Source organism: Entelurus aequoreus, linkage group LG05 (genome assembly GCF_033978785.1).
Source record: "Entelurus aequoreus isolate RoL-2023_Sb linkage group LG05, RoL_Eaeq_v1.1, whole genome shotgun sequence".
NCBI lineage: Eukaryota > Metazoa > Chordata > Actinopteri > Syngnathiformes > Syngnathidae > Entelurus > Entelurus aequoreus.
Genome location: NC_084735.1, coordinates 77,297,853 through 77,319,673, shown reverse-complemented (window position 1 = coordinate 77,319,673; position 21,821 = coordinate 77,297,853). Strand labels below are relative to the sequence as shown.

The 21,821-nt window shown below is 37.7% G+C and overlaps 1 protein-coding gene and 1 long non-coding RNA gene across 2 annotated transcripts in view; one reads left to right on the top strand and one right to left on the bottom strand.

The window, feature by feature from the left end:
- Positions 1-14,319, top strand: part of LOC133651054 (uncharacterized) — a 46,178-nt gene extending 31,859 nt beyond the window's left edge. Inside the window, exons 2-3 of the long non-coding RNA XR_009826366.1 lie at positions 11,668-11,850; positions 14,264-14,319. This is a non-coding gene — a long non-coding RNA (uncharacterized LOC133651054). The remainder of the gene's footprint in view (positions 1-11,667; positions 11,851-14,263) is intronic.
- doc2b (double C2-like domains, beta) overlaps positions 1-21,821 on the bottom strand; it is a 302,553-nt gene that overhangs the window by 113,321 nt on the left and 167,411 nt on the right.

Genomic DNA, 21,821 nt, shown 5'->3' with positions numbered 1-21,821 from the left:
TCATGACAAGTTCAAGAAATTGTGTAAAGCCAGAGAAAAAGTAAAGTTTTCGTAAAGTTCCGGACTTTTTCTCAATTTCTTTCGGCAGTTTTTATTGTTTTTGTCCCTCTCCCAGCGATAAATGCATTAGTCTAATTACAAAAATCTGATTTATATCCAAATGTTTTTTTTGCTAGCTTGTGCGTTTATTTACTAGTTTTACGTTAAAACTACTCATGACAAGTTCAAGAAATTGTGTAAAGCCCGAGAAAAAGTAAAGTTTTCGCAAAGTTCCGGACTTTTTCTCAATTTCTTTCGGCAGTTTTTATTATTTTTGTCCCTCTCCCAGCGATAAATGCATTAGTCTAATTAGAAAAATCTGATTTATATCCAAATGTTTTTTTTGCTAGCTTGTGCGTTTATTTACTAGTTTTACGTTAAAACTACTCATGACATGTTCAAGAAATTGTGTAAAGCCCGAGAAAAAGTAAAGTTTTCACAAAGTTCCGGACTTTTTCTCAATTTCTTTCGGCAGTTTTTATTATTTTTGTCCCTCTCCCAGCGATAAATGCATTAGTCTAATGACAAAAATCAGATTTATATCCAACATTTTTTTTCTAGCTTGTGCTTTTATTTACTAGTTTTACGTTAAAATTACTGTTGAAGAAATTGTGTAAAGCCTGAGAAAAAAACCCTTACTACATTATAACGCAAAAAGGGTAAAGTTCTGGACTTGTTCTCAATTTCTTTCGGCGGTTTTAATATTTTTGTCCATTTCCCAGCGATAAATGCATTATTCTAATGACAAAAATCAGATTTATATCCAAAAGTTGTTGTTGGTGTGGACATACTGTTGCTTAAGTTTTTTTTTTAGCTTGTGCTTTTTGTTACTAGTTTTACATTAAAACTACTCATGACATGTTCAAGAAATTGTGTAAAGCCAGAGGAAAAAAACCCTACTACATTATAGCGTAAAAAGGGTAAAGTTCCTGCCTTTTTCTCAATTTCTTTCGGCGGTTTTCATTATTTTTGTCCATTTCCCAGCGATAAATGCATTATTGAAATGACAAAAATCTGATTTATATCCAAATGTTGTTGTTGGTGTGGACATATCGTTGCCTAAGTTCTTGTGCTTTTTGTTACTAGTTTTACATTAAAACCACTCATTGCATGTTCAAGAAATTGTGTAAAACCCAAGAAAAAAAACCCTACTACATTTTAACGCAAAAAAGGGTAAAGTTCCGGACTTGTTCTCAATTTCTTTCTGCAGTTTTTATTATTTTTGTCCATTTCCCAGCGATAAATGCATTAGTCTAATGACAAAAATCAGATTTATATCCAAATGTTTTTTTTGCTAGCTTGTGCTTTTATTGACTAGTTTTACGTTAAAACTACTCATGACAAGTTCAAGAAATTGTGTAAAGCCAGAGAAAAAAAACAACAAAAATCAGATTTATATCCAAAAGTTGTTGTTGGTGTGGACATAGTTTTTTTTTTGTTAGATTGTGCTTTTTGTTACTAGTTTTATGCTAAAACTACTCATGACATGTTCAAGAAATTGTGTAAAGCCCGAGAAAAAGTAAAGTTTTGGCAAAGTTCCGGACTTTTTCTCAATTTCTTTCGGCAGTTTTTATTATTTTTGTCCCTCTCCCAGCGATAAATGCATTAGTCTAATTACAAAAATCTGATTTATATCCAAAACTAGACTGAAGACTTTTATGTTCACCTTAGCTTTCAGCTAAATCTTTTAATCTTTTAACTTTTAACGTCTGCACTGTTTTTATTTTTATTTTTATTGTCTGCATTTTAATTTTGCTTTTATTTTCTTTCATTTCACTTTGTTGTCTGTGAAGCACTTTGAGTCTGCCTTGTGTATGAAAAGCGCTATACAAATAAAGTTGCCTTGCCTTGCCTTGCCTTGCCTTGCCAAATGTTTTTTTTGCTAGCTTGTGCGTTTATTTACTAGTTTTACGTTAAAACTACTCATGCCATGTTCAAGAAATTGTGTAAAGCCCGAGAAAAAGTTAAGTTTTCGTAAAGTTCCGGACTTTTTCTCAATTTCTTTCGGCAGTTTTTATTATTTTTGTCCCTCTCCCAGCGATAAATGCATTAGTCTAATTACAAAAATCTGATTTATATCCAAATGTTTTTTTTGCTAGCTTGTGCTTTTATTTACTAGTTTTACGTTAAAACTACTCATGCCATGTTCAAGAAATTGTGTAAAGCCCGAGAAAAAGTTAAGTTTTCGCAAAGTCCCGGACTTTTTCTCAATTTCTTTCGGCAGTTTTTATTATTTTTGTCCCTCTCCCAGCGATAAATGCATTAGTCTAATTACAAAAATCTGATTTATATCCAAATGTTTTTTTTGCTAGCTTGTGCGTTTATTTACTAGTTTTACGTTAAAACTACTCATGCCATGTTCAAGAAATTGTGTAAAGCCCGAGAAAAAAACCCCCCTATAATATAACGCAAAAAGGGTAAAGTTCCACACTTAATCTCAATTTCTTCGGCAGTTTTTACTATTTTTGTCCATTTCCCAGCGATAAATGCAGTGTTCAAATGACAAAAATCTGATTTATATCCAAAAGTTGTTGTTGGTGTGGACATACTTTAGTTTAAGTTTTTTTTGAATGAATGGGTACTCGATTGCTATTGTTCTGGAGGTAGTATATTTATAATTTGTATATTTACACATTGTTTACACTTTGGTTTGAATCCAGATAACGACAGATTAAATTCATGTGGGTTTTTTTGCCCTACAAGAGAATATGCAGGAGGTGGGAATCAATGATGATGTCCAATTTACTGCCTTGGCAGAGGTCTACACTCTTTATGTCATTTGTGACTCATCCCCTTTGGTTATTTCTTAAACCGGGTGTGTCCTCGCTCCTTTGTCTGGTGCTGTGCAGGAAACTGTGCTGTTGCTTTGATTTCCCTATCGGCCTCCTCATCGGTCCCGCGAACGTCTTCATTATCATATCTGACCGCGGGCGGATGACACGTCAGTCACTGCGAGCCGCAGATAACGGGCCGGTGGGTGGGTTAAACGGGCCATCGATTGAATCTAGACCCAGTCGATACCAGAGTGGCGTTAACGAAGGGGTTAATGGTGGAGGGGTGTGCGGTTGGGGGACGCATGGGATCGACGCAGGTGCTCCGATCAAGGCCACTTGACGAACACGCCCGAGTGATGGAAGCGGGTAATACGGAGAGCCGGCAGATGGGTCCAATTCATCACCGGCGAGTGTCGACGTTGATGATCCCGAGGCTTCAGGGAGGGTCACACAGGGACACCATGATAAAGAGTCATGGATTTTGGTGAAAAAAAACACGGCACATGGACTCATTTTGGGATTTTCATCAGCAGACAGAGATGGTCCAAGGCGGCCGGATGACTCATTTGTGATTGCGCACAACACGGACCAGTCGATCATTGCCCTGCCAGAGCTCACACGGAGGAGGCGGCCATTGTCGAGCAGCAGCTTTACGGAGCCTCCAGTGTCTTGTTTGAAGCCAACATAAAACACGTGCGTTAACGCCTCGATTTGATTAACCACCGGTCTGACATAGTTGCCGTTGTATGTGGTCTAAAGAAGCCAAAAAAAAAAAAAAGAACAGCTGCCGGGTTGTTTATTAGTGCAGAGTAAGGCCGGGCCAATAAAGCGACATCAACTTATATTGCGACACACGAGTAATAAATATCTCTAAAAAATGTGTTCGATAAAACGTTCAATATATATACATATATATGGTAACACTTTAGTATGGGAAACATATTCACCATTAATTAGTTGCTTATTAAAGTAATAAATACTTAATTTAGAGTTGTTTGGACACTAGGGGAACATATACGGGTTAGGGTTAGGGTTAGGGTTACTAATAAGCAATAATTCTGAGGTTATTGAGGGAAGACTCTTAGTTAATGGCTTACTGGTCGTATAATAAGGCCATGCAGAATAAGGCATGAATAAGTATTTAATAATGACAAATTTAGAGCCAATATGTTACTAAGTTGCATGTTAATGAGCAACTAATTAATGGTGAATATGTGTTCCCCATACTAAAGTGTTGCTGTATATATACATATATATATATATATATATATATATATATATATATATATATATATATATATATATATATATATATATATATATATATATATATATATATATATATATATATATATATATATATATATATATATATATATATATATATATATATATAGTTGAGGTTACTGTGGTTTATTCGTTAGACTGTGCTCAATACTGTGGTAGAGCAGAATATTTGTTAGGTCAGGAAAAAACACGGAGGCTATTTCATCCCTACAAGCCTGTTTCACAGGTTTCCCTGCTCTCCACGGAATTATATTTACAAAATCAGTGTGTTTGTTGTGTTGTGTTGGGTGTTTGAGAGTGAGGGGATTTTGTAAACCTAGTCCCCTGAAGAGCAGGGAAACCTGCGAAACAGGCTTGTAGGGATGAAATAGCCTCTGTGTTTTTTCCTGACCTAACGAATATGTATAAATAAATAAATATATATATATATATATATATATATATATATATATATATATATATATATATATATATATATATATATATATATATATATATATATGTATATATATATTAGGGCTGCAATAACTAATCGATTAAATCGATTAAAATCGATTATAAAAATAGTTGGCGATTAATTTAGTCATCGATTCGTTGGATCTATGCTATGCGCATGCGCTGAAGCTTTATTTGTTAATTAAATTTTTTTTAACCTTTATTTATAAACTGCAACATTTACAAACAGCTGAGAAACAATAATCAAAATAATAGGGGTGTAACGGTACGTGTATTTGTATCGAACCGTTTCGGTACGGGGGTTTCGGTTCGGTGCGTAGGTGTACCAAACGAGTTTCCACACGGACATATTAAGTAGCGTACCGCAGGTTGTGTAAACAATACTCAAAATGCCGGACATTCGAGGCATTTAAGAAACTCCGCCCTGACAGCTCCGCAAAAGAGGACATGTCCGGTGGAAAAAAAGGACGTATGGTCAGTCTATCGTAGCCCGTTAGCTGCTAGCATGCTAGCAAAAGAGGACATGTTCGGTTTCCCTGCTCTTCACGGAAATATATTTACAAAATCAGTGTGTTTGTTGTGTTGCGTTGTGTGTTTGAGCGTGAGGGGATTTTGTAAACATAATCCCCTGAAGAGCAGGGAAACCTGCGAAACAGGCTTGTAGGGATGAAATAGCCTCTGTGTTTTTTCCTGACCTAACATAAATAAAAAATAAAAACAACAAAATATATATATATATATATATATATATATATATATATATATATATATATATATATATATATATATATATATATATATATATATATATATATATATATATATATATATATATATATATATATATATATATTTTGTTGTTTTTATTTTTTTTAAATGTATTTATTTTTTATTTTTGGTTCGGAGGAAATTTGAACCTAGCAAAACAGGAAGGGATCGCTGAGCAATGGGACAGACACGCTAACAGCCAATCACGTAACAGTATCAGTTTGGTTGCTCCGTCTTGTTGATTCTCAACATGGAGTGAGGAGAGAAATGAAAGATGTGCTGCAGAGGGCGATGAAATTGTCGATAAAACAGGAAAAGTCACCTTTACAGTTTTTTAGGATTTTTTTCAAACAGATGGTAGTCCTCTTTTCTTTTCAACCCCTGGCCGTTCCCTATTCGAATGTACGGAAACAGCGGGTAGGGACATAAGTGCAGGGCTGTCTGAATAAAAATAAATAGCAGCATAAAACAAATGTGCTACTTTAAAAATATAATTTTGTCCAATAATATTTAAACAATAATTACTGCAAAACGTAAAATCATTTCCGTACCTAAATAAGAATAACAGACCAAATTAAATGTTACACAGGCCACGTAACTTCTTGCCGGTAAACTTGCAAGAAATTGTTCGTGTCCGGTTTCTCTATGTTTACATGTTCACACTTTGCACTGTTTTGTTTGCATTTCAAACATTTTCCTTATTTTCGCACCTCAATTTAAAGAGGTTATGATTGAGTGTTTATTGTGGTTTTCCACAGTTGTGTTGCCATTTGCTTTCCTTTCTGCCTTGATATTTGAGGACATTATAATCAGAGAAAGTTTACGTTTGAAATAAAAATGTTAATATTTCTTTCTCCTGGTCCATATTTGCCATAGGTCATAAAAAATATCAATAATCATCAATATAAAACACCTATATCGTAATACAGTTTTCAGCCCTAGTGCAGAGTCAAAAAAACATTACTGTAGATTTGATCCATATTGCCGCTGCCGACGTCCTCTAAATACACATTTAAATCTATCTAATAGCTCTTTGTTTTGCTTAATCTGTTCTCTCGCCATGGTTTAGCTATAATTACAGCATTTACATAAATGGATGCCTTTGTGGCATATTTTCATAAATTTTCCTGTGTGGCCTTCCACTGTATTTGCATTTGCATATTGGCATTGTCTTTGCAATAGCAATTCTTTGTATCTTTGATATGTACAAAATAAACCACATAGTGTTAGAGTAAAATGAGCAAACTACATAAATAACATACTTTAATTCGATTTTGATATCATTTTTTTATCTTGATGGATTAAAAATGAACACCAATGAGTTGACTGATGAACATTATCACGTCATTTATTCAGAAAATAGAAATAACAACAAATAAAGATAGAATTTTATTAACCGCAACATGTAAGTGTAAAAAAAAACCCAACAACATGATAAAGTTAAAGTGCCAATTATTATCACACACACACTAGGTGTGGCGAAATTATTCTCTGCATTTGACCCATCACTCTTGATCACCCACTGGGAGGTGAGGGGAGCAGTGAGCAGCAGCGGTGGCCACGCCCAGGGAATCATTTTTGTTGATTCAACCCCCAATTCCAACCCTTGATGCTGAGTGCCAAAACTGCAAAAAGTCAGTGTTCAAAAACAAGAAAAACAAAAACAAAAATTAGGGGTATTTTATTTGAACTAAGCAAAATTATCTGCCAATAAAACAAGAAAATGTGGCTTGTCAAGACTTTCCAAAACAAGTAAAATGAGCTAACCTCAATGAACCCCAAAATACCTTAAAATAAGTGTATTCTCAGTAATAACAAGTGCACTTTACTTGGTAGAAAAAAAGAGACCTTTTTGCTCAATATGTTGAAAAATATTCTTAAATTAAGTAAATGCTAGTGCCATTATCTTGACATAATGATATGCGCTCGGCATTACATTTCTTCAAACCAGCAAACTTATACTAAAAACAAATTTATTGTTCTTAATGGAAAGGCAACAAGGCAACCGCTTGTTACTCTCGGGGTCTCCTAGCCGCTCAGGCAAATCATATTGTCTAAAAATGAATTTTTCCATCGACAACATGACATCATCGCGACAAGTGCGTGCTCTTTCAGTCAATTAGTGCGCATATATACAGCCCGGCCCCAGGCCAAACATTTTTTAATTGTAATTTTGAAGAATTTATCTGAATGTGCATGAAACTTTTCTGTTCAAAATTGTTAGAAATATCACATGTTGAATGTTTAAATATTAACTGTCAGTTTACTGTACTGTGCCAACTGTACTACTATATGAGTACGCATTTTCTATTGTTTCATTGAAAATTATTACTTTAAAAAAGCAGTTTTATACTTGTGAGTGTTAATGACACAGCTTTGCATCAGTTGATATTCTAGTTTCAAGCATGTTTTACTCAATATAGGTCATCAAATCTCAGCAACAAGCTGTAATATCTTACTGAGATCATTTAGGACCAAAACCCTTAAAACAAGTAAAACACTCTCAGTGTTTTCCATAAACTGCCAAGATACCTGTGGCGGTGGGGGCGTGGCTATGGGCGTGGTCACCATGACATCATCGAGTAAGTTGCATAATTTACTACAATGATATGATTTTCTCTAAAATGGCTCAAAAAATGTATACTTACTAATTAATAATAACAGTTTTGTTTTAAACGTCCATCCATCCATCCATCCATCCATCCATCCATCCATTTTACAATATAATTACAACACTTTATGTACATATTTTTATACAGATTTGAACAAAAAGTTATTCACTGAAATATATTTATTAATTGTGGTTCTTACAAAAAATATATCTTATAAAATATAAAAGCTAAAATGTCTCTTAAAGCTCTGCCCCTTTAATTAGTGCATACTAAATAATTTAACTTTAGCCTACTACTACAACCATATTATTTACCAGCAACATAAAGTGAAACAGAGGCAGAGGTGTCCTGCCACAGTCAGTAACCAATAAACAGAAAACAGTAGTGGTCAAATACAAATAAGGCAACAAGAGAAGTATCCTACACTTCTCTTTTGTAAAGTACATCTGAACAGCCTATATGGGCATCTACATCAACTATATGATTTGCCTAAAAAGCTGGAGAGGACAAAAAAACAAAAAAAACAAAAACATTTTTTTATTTTTTTATTTATTTATTTTTTAATTTTTTTTAAATTTGTGGCGGACGTAATTCTTTCGTGGCGGGCCGCCACAAATAAATGAATGCGTGGGAAACACTGACTCTTACATAAAATCTGTTTAGTGAGAAGAATTATCTTATCAGACAGAAATTAAGCAAATATCACCCTTATTTGAGATATTTAATCTTACTTAGATTTCAGTTTTTGCAGTGAAGCAGGGAGGTAATGGGTCCCATTTTTATAGTCTTTGGTATGACTCGGCCTTGTCCAGGGTGTACCCCGCCTTCCGCCCGAATGCAGCTGAGATAGGCTCCGGCACCCCCCGCCACCCCGAATGGGACAAGCGGTAGAAAATGGATGAAAGGATGGATATATTCAGAATGTGCTTGTTCTATTTCGAAACAAATAAAACAATCTGAAGTTGTCTTTATTTTTATGGTTAACATGTCGGGATTTTACCAGTCCGACCCACTTGGGAGTAGGGATGATACTCGAAACCGGTTTTCCCGGTTGTTTGATAAGAAAAGAACCGAGTCCTCGGACTCGAATCCGTTTTTGAGAACCGGTACCCGTTATCGAGACCACTATAGTAAAGGAAAAGAGTTGATTCTTTATTCGAATCCCATCCCGACCAGAAATGCCACTTTTACGACAAACCGGAAACATAGCAACCAGGCTAGCAACGCACCTCCTTTACGGCAGCTGTCGCAACGTTCTTAAAACAACCGCAGCACATACATATATATACAACATATCTCCCTTTTTTAACTTTTGTTTTTCTTTCCTTGTAAACAAAACAAAATCACACTGTAGATGTGTTGTCTGTCTAATTATAAATAATGCAGACGAGGCGTGTTGGCTGAGTTCTTGACGTTTACTTTCACAGCGTGGCAACATGCAACACTTTTCGGGGCTACCGCGCATGCTCGTAACTCCCGTTGCATGCTGGGTAGTGTCGTTGTTATATTCTCTAGCTCATAACATTTTTCCCCCTATAAAGAAATAATGTTAACTCAATAAAGTGTATTTCTTTTTTTAGCTTTGACTTTTCATTTTTTAGCATTGTAACCACATTTGCAAAGAACTTTTCTCTTCATAGAATGTTCTTTCAATAAAGAAATAAAGTGCAAAAATGTCAAAGCATCATAACAAACAGTTATGTCAAATAGCAGCAGAAGTGCACTTTTTGGAGAGCTGTATTATTTTCAGTTTTGTGCCCAAGGGACTGATTTTATTTAACACTATATTATTATTTATACACCTATAGTGATCACAGAGACAGGTTGTTTTTGTGTTACTGTATATATTTGTTTCTCTGAAAAATCCCACTTAATATACTTTGGGTAACAACAGTCAATATTTATTTATTTTATTTTATTTTTTTAGGTGGGTAACAGTCAATATTTATTTATTTATTAGATTTTTTTATTTTTATTATATAATAAAAGTGAGCTTTTGTTAAACCAAATATTGTGTGTTTTTTTCCACATACAACAACCTATCTGGACTCGATAAGAGAATCGATAAGGAATCGGTTCAATAAGAGGATTCGATAATAGGCTCAAACTCGATAATTCCTTATCAAACATCATCCCTATCAAGGAGTAGATTTTTCTCCGTGTGCCCCCCCCCCCCATCTAAAATGACTTTGACACCTCCGGACTACAGGCTTTGTGAAGAAAATCAGCAAATTGCTAGCCGAGCAAATGCGTCAGGATAAATGAGTCAAAAAGCCTAAATAAAATCAGCTGCCCCAACTCCATTTAATCAGCCCTGCTGGTGCGTCCGCTTCCGAGGGATGCCGTTTAAGCTGAAATTAATCAGCTTTAACGGGAAATTGCTTGACCTTTTCCGGCCCGGTTTCGCCAACGTATGTGCCTGTCGCCATTTGTGGCTATAGTGTAACAAATGCTCGCGATTAGTTGACTGGCCTAATGATCTATTTCAGATGCGTAGCGCTTTCTAACGACGAGGAATGGCGTCTGACGGAAGAGCACGTTCAGTACATTTGGTAATAGAATCACAATGAGGGGTGGCGGTGTCAATCAGGGTTCACAGGTGCGGATCTGCTGGTTTATACAAGACGAAAAGGGGACTGCTTGGGCTTTTGGAAGGATCTCAGTGGCTTACCTTTTTGTATCTGGGAACAGGGAGCTGTTTGCACATATAAAACGGCAACACAAAGGCGTGGTGGAAGCATGCAAAAGAAGAAAAAAGGAGGGAAAAGAAACAAGAGACAGGACAATGTCAAAGTTAATAAGATGGAAAATAAAACAATTAGGGACATAAGAGAATTTAACAACATAGGATGTTTACATGTTTCCCCCCATATTGAAACCCTTGAGTCAGCAGTCCAAGTGGCTTTCTCACTTTGTCACTGTCAGATGGCCACTTGTCGACCTTTTAGGCTGCGGTCGCCACGGTTACGCCTTCTCGACATGTCCCCTGTTTGTGTCACGGCTGGTTACACCCTTTATGTTTGTCAGTGTTCTCCGGTGTTTTGTGTTAGTTCCTGTCCTGTGCTTTTATTTTGGCGGCTTTTCCGGTTTTGTTGCTGTTTTCCCCTGGCTGCTTCACTTCTGTTCCGAAGCATTTCCCCTCACCTGTTTTCTGTTTGCAATCAACACTATTTTGATCCTTTTTCTACCTTTGTGGTCGGGACATTGTTATCGATTCTCTATTCTCTGGTAACCATAGATGATCCTTTTGATGCTAAGCGTAAGTACACTACTTTGTGGACGCCATCTGCTCAACATCTCCTGTAAGTGTTTTGCATTTTGTTTTGTTTTCGTCATCGCCTGTCGAGTCAAAGCTCTTCCCCGTTGCTCTCGCTTTTTGTTCATTACATCAATAAATAATATTTGTTTACTGCACGCTCCTACCTCTTTCGTCTGCATCCTTAAATCACAACAACCTCCTGCGTCCTCCACGACGCACCGTCTATCACCGTTTGACAGTTTGTCACTCAGCAACATTCTCCGTTCCTATTGGTAGTAATGTAAGGGTCACTGTGGAGGGAGATGTGGCCAGCGCTGCCTGCAGGAGCAAAGGTCACCGCCTCTGTCCATGGTGCTGAGGACAGAGCACCATCAGACGGGGGCGTGGCTGTGCTGATGGCGAGACACAGCTGGCAGGTGATTAGATTTCAGAGGTGGTACGTGTTAATCTAATCATCTGTTGTCTTTAACAGTAAGCGGCCGGGAGCAGGAGGGGAGAGAGGATACGGACGTGACTGAAAAGTCAAGTTCTACTAGGAGAGAAAACTTTTGTTGACAACATTATCATTAAAAACCTTGTTAAACCTGCACGCTTGGCTCCGGTGTCGTGTCTGACAGTGGGAGAGCTAGGAAGCGACTTCCACAGTCACAATTTGGTATGTGCTTCTGTCACAAGGTCACGGTTTGCTATTTTACTAAATAACTGTGAAACATAAGACTGCTTAGCTTTTGTCATGTTGTGATTTATTTTGTGTTAATACTTTTTTATTTTTATTTGAATGTATATGCAGATGCCATTCTCCATTTTACACCACAAAACAAATCTACCTTCGGGTACAAATCAGGGTCACCTTGAACTTTATGATTTTTAGAATGAAACTTAAAATATTGCAAACTGCTTGAAGGTAACTATCCAATAACTACTATTTCCGAATTTAAAAAATACAACAAAAAAAGACGACATATCGTCCTAAGAGCCTCTGTAGTAGATGTTTGTTTTTTGGCTATTTCTTTATTCAGAGTAGCATTGTGAAAACGGCCTAAAACCTTTAAGCTTTAATTTTCTTAGAAAACATAGTTGTAAAAACTAGTGAAATTTAACAGTAACTATTTAAACAGTCTGAATTATTTCATTTTTAGAAAATGTAAGAATTTTCAGACACTTTGCCCCCAGTCACCATAAACTTGCAGCTCAAAAACATGCATCGTCTATCTACTCATTCATATCTATGGCTTCTGGCAATATTATTGCCAGAATCTCCTGATTTTATTAATCGACTTGCTAATTTCCTCGTTTGTCGGTTACTCTCTGCTGAAACGCAATTTCAGACTTATGTTGAAGTGTGGAAAGCATTTATTATTTTCTGGGGTTTACATTGAAGCTACCTTAGCACCACGACTAGCATATAGATTGTACTCTCCTCCTCCCTCCTCCTTGTTTGTCCTCGCTAATTCTGCATTTTAGAACCATGCATATTCCTTTATTTAACGTATATCTTATAAAACATAAATAATCGGGATTTGGTCATTTGTCCATCGATTCAGAATCATCCACGTTCCAATCGTGAGGCATCAAAAAATCGATTGTTTTTCCAACCTCTGCAAATGTCCACATTGTTTAGAATATTTTCTTGTTAAGTAGTTGCAAAAAGTAGTGAAATTCAACAATAACAGTTTGAAAAAACAGAATTATTATTTTATTTTTAGAAAATTCAAATTCCGCGTGAATAGTTCCAGCTCGTGCCGACACGCTGCTTTCGTCTATTCCATTTGTGTTTGTCCGTTCATGTATTTCAAAACGGGAAAGGCCAAGTATTCCCGAACAAATGTTACAACAACCGCCTTTCCTTTGGCACTATCGCTCACCATTAGGGTGACAATATCGCAGTTCTGTGTGGGAAATCGATACGCCTCGATACCATAATGAAAAATCCTAATACAAAAACGTATTTTATTACCGTATTTTCCGGACTATAAGGCGCACTTAAAATCCTTTTTTTCCCTCAAAAGTCGACAGTGCACCTTATAACCCGGTGCGCCTAATGTACGGAATAATTCTGATTTTGCTTACCGACCTCGAAGCTATTTTATTTGGTACATGCTGTAATGATAAGTGTGACCAGTAGATGGCAGTCACACATAAGAGATACACGTAGACTGCACTATGATGGCAATATGACTCAAGTAAACAACACCAACATTTTATATGTTCCATTGAAAATATAGAACATTACACACTGGGCTCAAAAATCTAATAAAATGTTTCAGTACGACTTTGGTAAGCTATGAAGCCGCACCGCTTGATGGATTGTCGTGCATTAAACATACAACTATTATTATGGTGGTATCTGGCGTTTTGTTTCGCAATATTATGCAAAACCAACTTTTCTTACCTTCTGGTTCCTGCTGATGTGTATTTGGGATCTGCATAAGTCCTGTGCGCGTCTGCCTTTGTAGTCCGTAGTCGATAAGCTTCTTCTTTTACTCTATCTTCTTGTTATGGGACATTCATCCTCCGCTGTTGCCATTTCTAATATAAAGTAGCGTAAAGTTCTTACTTATATCTGTCAGTAAACTCGCCATGAAAGCGCTAAAACATACCGGTGTAGTGAGTTTACATTATTCACCCAAGGAACTTTAGTTAATAGAGAAGCGACTGTCAGAAAGCGGCTTGAAGATGGTCTGTAAAACATAATCTATGCAACATTTTGACCGAAGAACCACCATTACATGTTATGTAGACCACAAGGAAGTGTTTTCCATTTAGAAAAAAAAAAAAAGACTCCTTTAATGCGCCCTATAATGGTTGCGCCTTATATATGAAAAAAGTTCGAAAATAGACCATTCATCGGCAGTGCGCCTTGTAATCCGGTGCGCCCTAAATACGGTACATTACACTGTGGTTGTCAAGGTTATGCTCTCTTAACTGTCCCTTGGCAACATTCTGTGTTACTACTAGTAGTAAGTTTTTTTATCACAGTCAAAATAAATGCATAAAAAACAACTGTAAGAAACCCACATGGGCAAGGATGTGGAAACCTGAGGTGTGTGTTCTCTTTTACATGTTAGCGTGGGTGTGCTGGGAAACAAAAGGACAAACCGCAGGAAAAAGAGCCGGATGAGAAGACGGCAGCGGCGTGTTAAGGTAGGTTGTCGTGTAGGCGGGGATGAATTAACAGGTCTTAGACCTTCGTGTCTGATTCATGAGCAAGCAGATGTTTTTTTTGGTTTTTTTTCCCTCCCATGGGTCCATAAATAAAAACACAACAGAAATAAACCTGTGCGTGTAATGTAAAGTGTGTTACTGCAAATCCCAAAAGTGAGTACAGCCCTCACGCTTCAGCAAGTCTTACGATAGAATAAGATAGAAATCTTCACAATTGAACCAATACGGTACCAATTTGTGGTACCTGAGAATTGATATCAGCACCCAAAAGTACCAATTTTATTTTATTATCTTGTGTGGTTATGTGATAATAAATCTTAATTTGTTCATTGATAAGATCAGTTGATAATATCTGTGCTGTCCAGTTGGTGTATTTTTTTCTTTCTTAAATTTCTCAGCCTTCTTTGCAAGTGCCACTTTGTTTTTCTAAAGTCCTACAAAGTTGAGTTGTTGAGTTGAGTTGAGTTTGAGTTTATTTCGAACATGCAAGCATACAACATGATACATCACAATTTCCAGTTTCTCTTTTCAACATGTTCGAAAAGGAGTAGGAAGAATCAGAGCTTATTTAATCCTACCCCTTTTCTTTACATAACAGTTGCTAAAACTTTTTGTTCACTTCCTGTTCACAATTTATGTGTTCATACTGTAAGTGTTGTACTTATTACACCCCAGCTGTTTGATTGTAATGTGCATCTTAGTTGTAGTTTTCGTTACCACTTTTGGAGGTGTGGAAATTGCCATGTAAAATCGCTAATGCTAATAATGTAGATGTCATAAGCAATGTAAATTACCAGCGAGCGGGCTCATTTTTAGAAGTGGCGCCTTACTTTTGAGCCACTTTTTATCGGGCTGTGTGGCTGGGCCTCAAGTACGTAGAAAAACCTCACTTCCTGAAGACCTCAGGAGCAGTGCTGGCCATTGAGTTGATAGTGCAGGCTTTTAGTTCGGTTGCTAGCACTTGCGTCTCTCATGCTGGCGACCCAGGTTGAAATCCCGGGTAGGGTTGTAAGCTATACCGATACTAATAAAATACCGCTGCGTAATATGTAGCATGTATTACTATTTTTTGTTACACTTTACCTCTGTTACTACCGTATTTTTCGGAGTATAAGTCGCACTGGCCGAAAATGCATAATAAAGAAGGAAAAAAACATATATAAGTCGCACTGGAGTATAAGTAGCATTTTTGGGGGAAATTTATTTGATAAAACCCAACACCAAGAATAGACATTTGAAAGGCAATTTAAAATAAATAAAGAATAGTGAACAACAGGCTGAATAAGTGTACGTTATATGAGGCATAAATAACCAACTGAGAACGTGCCTGGTATGTTAACGTAACATATTATGGTAAGAGTCATTCAAATAACTATAACATATAGAACATGCTATACGTTTACCAAACAATCTGTCACTCCTAATCGCTAAATCCCATGAAATCTTATACGTCTAGTCTCTTACGTGAATGAGCTAAATAATATTATTTGATATTTTACGGTAATGTGTTAATCATTTCACACATAAGTCGCTCCTGAGTATACGTCACAACTATGAAAAAAACTGTGACTTACAGTCCGAAAAATACGGTATATGTAAAAACCTGCACTGCAACAACGTAATTTCCCCATTGTGGAATAAATACAAGTCTATCCTATCCTAGTAATGAATTAAAAACGGTACTATACTGCTTGCCATGATGGCGCCGTCGTCACGTCATGACATTGCTTGTAAAAAGGGCAAGCGGCACATGTTAGGCAACGCATACGCACGGCGTACTTACAAGCAGACAAACTGTGGAGACATAAGGGGGAGAATGGACGTATTTTGGCCTAAAAACAAACTATAAAGTTGAAGCTTTTCACACTGAAGCTCTGAAAGCTGTGTTTTAAACATGGCTACCTCGCTAGTGGCTAACGTCCATCCACAGTCGGCAGTGTTTTTAGCTACTTTAAAATCATCGCCTCTATGGTGACAAATGAAGTACATTTCTTACAAGTATCATCCCTGCAGGACGAGGAATAGCTAAACATGCTTCACTACACACCGTAGCTCACTAGCGTCAAAATGTAAACAAACGCCAATGGTAGATCTACACCTAACATCCACTGTAATGATAACAAGTACAATAGCGTATCTAGTCGATACTACTATGATTACGTCGATATTTTTTGGCATCACAACATCTTCTTTTGTTTAAAAAAAATTAATATTATGTTTATAAACTCAGGAAATATGTCCCTGGACACATGAGGACTTTGAATATGACCAATGTATGATCCTGTAATGACTTGGTATCGGATTGATACCCAAATTTGTGGTATCATCCAAAACTAATGTAAAGTATCAAACAGAAAAATAAGTGATTATTACATTTTAACAGAAGTGTAATAATAATACAGATAATAACAGTAAATGAACAAGTAGATTAATAATTCATTTTCTACAATCCTTAAAGGCTTACTGAAACCCACTACTACCGACCACGCAGTCTGATAGTTTATATATCAATGATGAAATCTTAACATTGCAACACATGCCAATACGGCCGGGTTAACTTATAAAGTGCAATTTTAAATTTCCCGCGAAACTTCCGGTTGAAAACGTCTAGATATGATGACGTATGCGCGTGACGTGAATGGTTGAAACGGAAGTATTCGGACCCCATTGGATCCAATACAAAAAGCTCTGATTTCATCGCAAAATTCCACAGTATTCTGGACATCTGTGTTGGTGAATCTTTTGCAATTTGTTTAATGAACAATGAAGACTGCAAAGAAGAAAGCTGTAGGTGGGATCGGTGTATTAGCGGCGGACTACAGCAACACAACCAGGAGGACTTTGAGATGGATAGCAGACGCGCTATCCAATGCTAGCCGCCAACCGCATCTATGATCGGGTGAAGTCCTTTGTCGCTCCGTCGATCGCTGGAACGCAGGTGAGCACGGGTGTTGATGAGCAGATGAGGGCTGGCGTAGGTGGGGCGCTAATGTTTTTATCATAGGTCTGACGAGGTCCCGTAGCTAAGTTAGCTTCAATGGCATCGTTAGCAATAGCATTGTTAAGCTTCGCCAGGCTGGAAAGCATTAACCGTGTAGTTACAGTCCATGGTTTAATAGTATTGTTGATTTTCTGTCTATCCTTCCAGTCAGGGGTTTATTTCTTTTGTTTCTATCTGCATTTAAGCCCGATGCTATCACGTTAGCTCCGTAGCTAAAGAGCTTCGCCGATGTATTGTCGTGGCGATAAAAGTCACTGTGAATGTCCATTTCGCGTTCTCTACTCTCATTTTCAAGAGGATATAGTATCCGAGGTGGTTTAAAATAGAAATCCGTGATCCACAATAGAAAAAGGACAAAGTGTGAAATCCAATGAATCCTTGTACCTAAGTTACGGTCAGAGCGAAAAAAGATACGTCCTGCACTGCACTCTAGTCCTGCACTCTCACGTTCCTTATCCACAAATCTTTCATCCTCGCTCAAAATAATGGGGTAATCGTCGCTTTCTCGGTCCGAATCGCTCTAGCTGCATTGTAAACGATGGGGAAATGTGAGGAGCCTTTCAACCTGTGACGTCACGCTACTTCCGGTACAGGCAAGGCTTTTTTTATCAGCGACCAAAACTTTATCGTCGATGTTCTCTACTAAATCCTTTCAGCAAAAACATGGCAATATCGTGAAATGATGAAGTATGACACACAGAATGGATCTGCTATCCCCGTTTAAATAAAAAAAATTCATTTCAGTAGGCCTTTAATAATGTTGACAAAATAATAGAATGGAAAATGACACAATATGTTACTGCATACGTCAACAGACTGAATTAGGAGCCTTTGTTTGCTTGCTTACTACTAAAAGACAAGTTGTCTTGTATGTTCACTATTTTATTTAAGGACAAACTTGCAATAAGAAACATTTGTTTAATGTACCGTAAGATTTTTTTGTTAAAATAAAGCCAATAATGCCATTTTTTGTGGTCCCCTTTATTTAGAAAAGTACCGAAAAGTATCGAAATAATTTTGGTACCGGTACCAAAATATTGGTATCGGGACAAGACTAATGTATAGTAAACGCCACGAAAAGCTACGTGGCGCCGTTGTTTAGTAGAGATGGGGAACGCTGCTACAAGCTGGAACTGATTAATGCACTTGGGGCAATGACCAAAATAAACCTGGGTACGAACCGTTACTGTTTCAATAATGTAAGAGTGTAAAGAAGCCTTGTGGGCCTGACGCTTGAGTCATCAAGGTACAATTCCCCCCCCCCCCTTTTTTGTAGGTTGGAAACACACGCACAAAAGACAGGCTGGATGTGGAAATAACATCATTTGTCTTCGAATGAAAAGGTGGAGGAAAGGCAGGGGTGGTAATTGCTTTAGTCAGGCCGAGTAATGGAGGTAACATTTAGTGTTGACTGCTTGACGGAGGCGGTGACGGTGGGTCTTTGTAAAAACGGAAAAAAAAGACTGATGTCTGGTGAAGACTTAAGACCTGGTCAAGAAACAACAAAGTTAAGTGAGACAGATTCAGTTCATGGTCCATGTCGTTATTCCAGAAAGAAGAGCCTTGTCTGGATAGAGCGAGATGGTGGCCAAAAAACGGTCAGTCCGGAAAACGTTGGTCATAAATCAAAAGGCCTATAGTGCCACCTTGGCTCCGCTCAAGCTATCCCGGAATGACACACAGGAGATAGGAAATATGACCACTGAAATGGAAGTCGGAACCACACTACCGCGTCATCACCACTACCTACCCGGGCGGAAGAAACCTCCTGAAGTGGATTTACTACATCAACATTGGAAGGCTGCAAAAAGACAATCTGGTCAAGCTCTCGTCTTACACTGGTGGTCCACGTAATGTAATAAATACACATTTATCAACCAGAGATTTGCTGAACTTGAGTTGAAATTGTATTTTTCTTTGCTGAAATATTTAACTCCTCGCAATGGCAATATTTTTGAGGTGATGTAAAAAGTTTGAGAATCATTGTACCAAAGCAATACTATTCTGTCATGTCTTTCGATCATGTTTTTGTTTGGCCATGTGCTGTTTGGTTTTTGGACACTTAGTTCCTGCTTTTTCACTCCCTTGTTTTGTTTCCATTGTTACCCATTAGTTTCACCTGTTGCTCATTTGGACTCACACACCTGTCACCAATCATGTCACTGTTATTTAAGCCTGTCTTTTTCTGTTGGTCGGCTGGCGACATTCTGTCACGACATGGACTTTGGCGGCGCAAATTACCGCGCGGATTGCTTTACCGAGATGCAAAACAACTGGACCGGACAGGGCGTGAAGGTAGATACATCATTTATTTTAACATTAACAAAAGGTGAAAACAAAAGGCGCGCACAAGGCGGAGAACAAACTTAGCTATGAAAACAAAAAACTAGCACAAAGGCAAGACTATGGACATAAAAACGAAAATACTTACCTGTTGATACTCTTATTTCATGCCATGCCATAAGTTCTATGCTCTTCCAAGTTTTGTTTATTCGTATCACAGTAAGTGTTTTCGTTTTATGTCCATAGTCTTGCCTTTGTGCTAGTTTTTGTTTTCATAGCTAAGTTTGTTCTCCGCCTTGTGCGCGCCTTTTGTTTTCACCTTTTTTTAGTGTTAAAATAAATGATGTACAGTATCTACCTTCACGCCAGGTCCGGTCCAGTTGTTTTGCATCTCGGGAAAGCAATCCGCGCAGTAATTTGCGCCGCGAAAGTCCATGTCGTGACAGATTCCAAAAACCAAACAGCACATGGCCAAACAAAAACATGATCAAAAGACATGACACTATTCCAGTTTTAAGATTAGGTAGCTCACGCATCTGGAGACGTGTCAGGGTCTCGGGGAAGACCCAGGATACGTTAGACCAGTGTTTTTCAACCACTGTGCCTAGTGTGCCGCGAGATACAGTCTGGTGTGCCGTGAGAGATGATCTAGTTTCACCTAAATAAGTGTCGAGACTACAGATTTCAAACACAAGTTAGCGTTAATAAGTGTCGAAGCTCCTGATTTTAAAGATTGTTGCTGTTAATCAGTGTTCAAGCTCCTGATTTTAGACACAGGTTGGTGTAAATAAGTGATGAAGCTCCTGATTTCAGACAGAGATTGGGGTAAGTAAGTCTCAAAACTCCTCATTTCAAACGCAGGTTGACATAAATCAGTGTTCAAGCTCATGATTTCCGACACAGGTTGGTGTAAATCAGTGTTGACGCTTCTGATTTCGGTCACAGGCTATCATAAATAGGTGCTCCTGATTTTGGACACAGATTGGCGAAATAAGTGTCGAAGCTCCTGATTTTGGACACAGGTTAGCGTTAATAAATGTTGAACTAACCGTATCACTTATCGACACATAGCAAACTTATGTTTGGAAGCCTAAGACCAAAACCTAGGCCAGGGGTCGGCAACCTGCTAAGGTTGCCGACCCCTGGCCGACCCCAAGCTCTTTAGCGCCGCCCTAGTGGCTCTCTGGAGCTTTTTCAAAAATGTATGAAAAATGGAAAAAGATGATGGGGGGGAAAAAAAACATTTTTTGTTTTAGTATGGTTACTGTAGGAGGACAAACATGACACAAACCTCCCTAATTGTTACAAATCACACTGTTTATATTAAACAGGCTTCACTGATTCAAGTATTTGGCGAGCGCCGTTTTGTCCTACTAATTTTGGCGGTCCTTAAACTCACCTTAGTTTGTTTCCATGTGTAACTTTCTCCGACTTTCTAGGACGTGTTTTATGCCACTTCTTTTTCTGTCTCATTTTGTCCACCAATCCTTTAACGTTGTGCGTGAAGACACAAAGGTGAGTTTTGTTGATGTTATTGACTTGTGTGGAGTGCTAATCAGACATATTTGGTCACTGCATGACTGCAAGCTAATCGATGCTAACATGCTATTTAGGCTAGCTATATGTACATATTGCATCATTATGCCTCATTTGTAGCCATATTTGAGGTCATTTAGCTTCCTTTAAGTCCTCTTAATTCAATTTATATCTCATGACACACTATCTGTATGTAATATGGCTTCTAATTTGTTGCGGCTCCAGACAGATTTGTTTTTGTATTTTTGGTCCAATATGGCTCTTTCAATTTTGGGTTGCCGACCCCTGACCTAGCCCAACTTTTCCCAAAGTTTTGCTTGTGACAAAGCTAAAAAAAAAAGCCATGACATAAATAATACCGCTTGTGTATTTCCTCTCCCTCCCAGAGAGTACAAAGATGGTATCGGGGATCGGCAGATAGTCCAGGTAGCGGGAGGAAGTCATTTCTACTGTAGACTGAGCTCTTAGTCATGTCAGTCTAGATTAATGCCACGACAAAGAGATTTGAATCATTAGAAAAACTTGCAGGGGGTGCCGCGCTGCACTTATATGGAATTCTCCTGAAAAAGCCAGTGAATTAACAAATAAAGGTCTACGCTATTAATAGCATGAATGGAAGAGCCTCGTCGCAGTTGGCATTT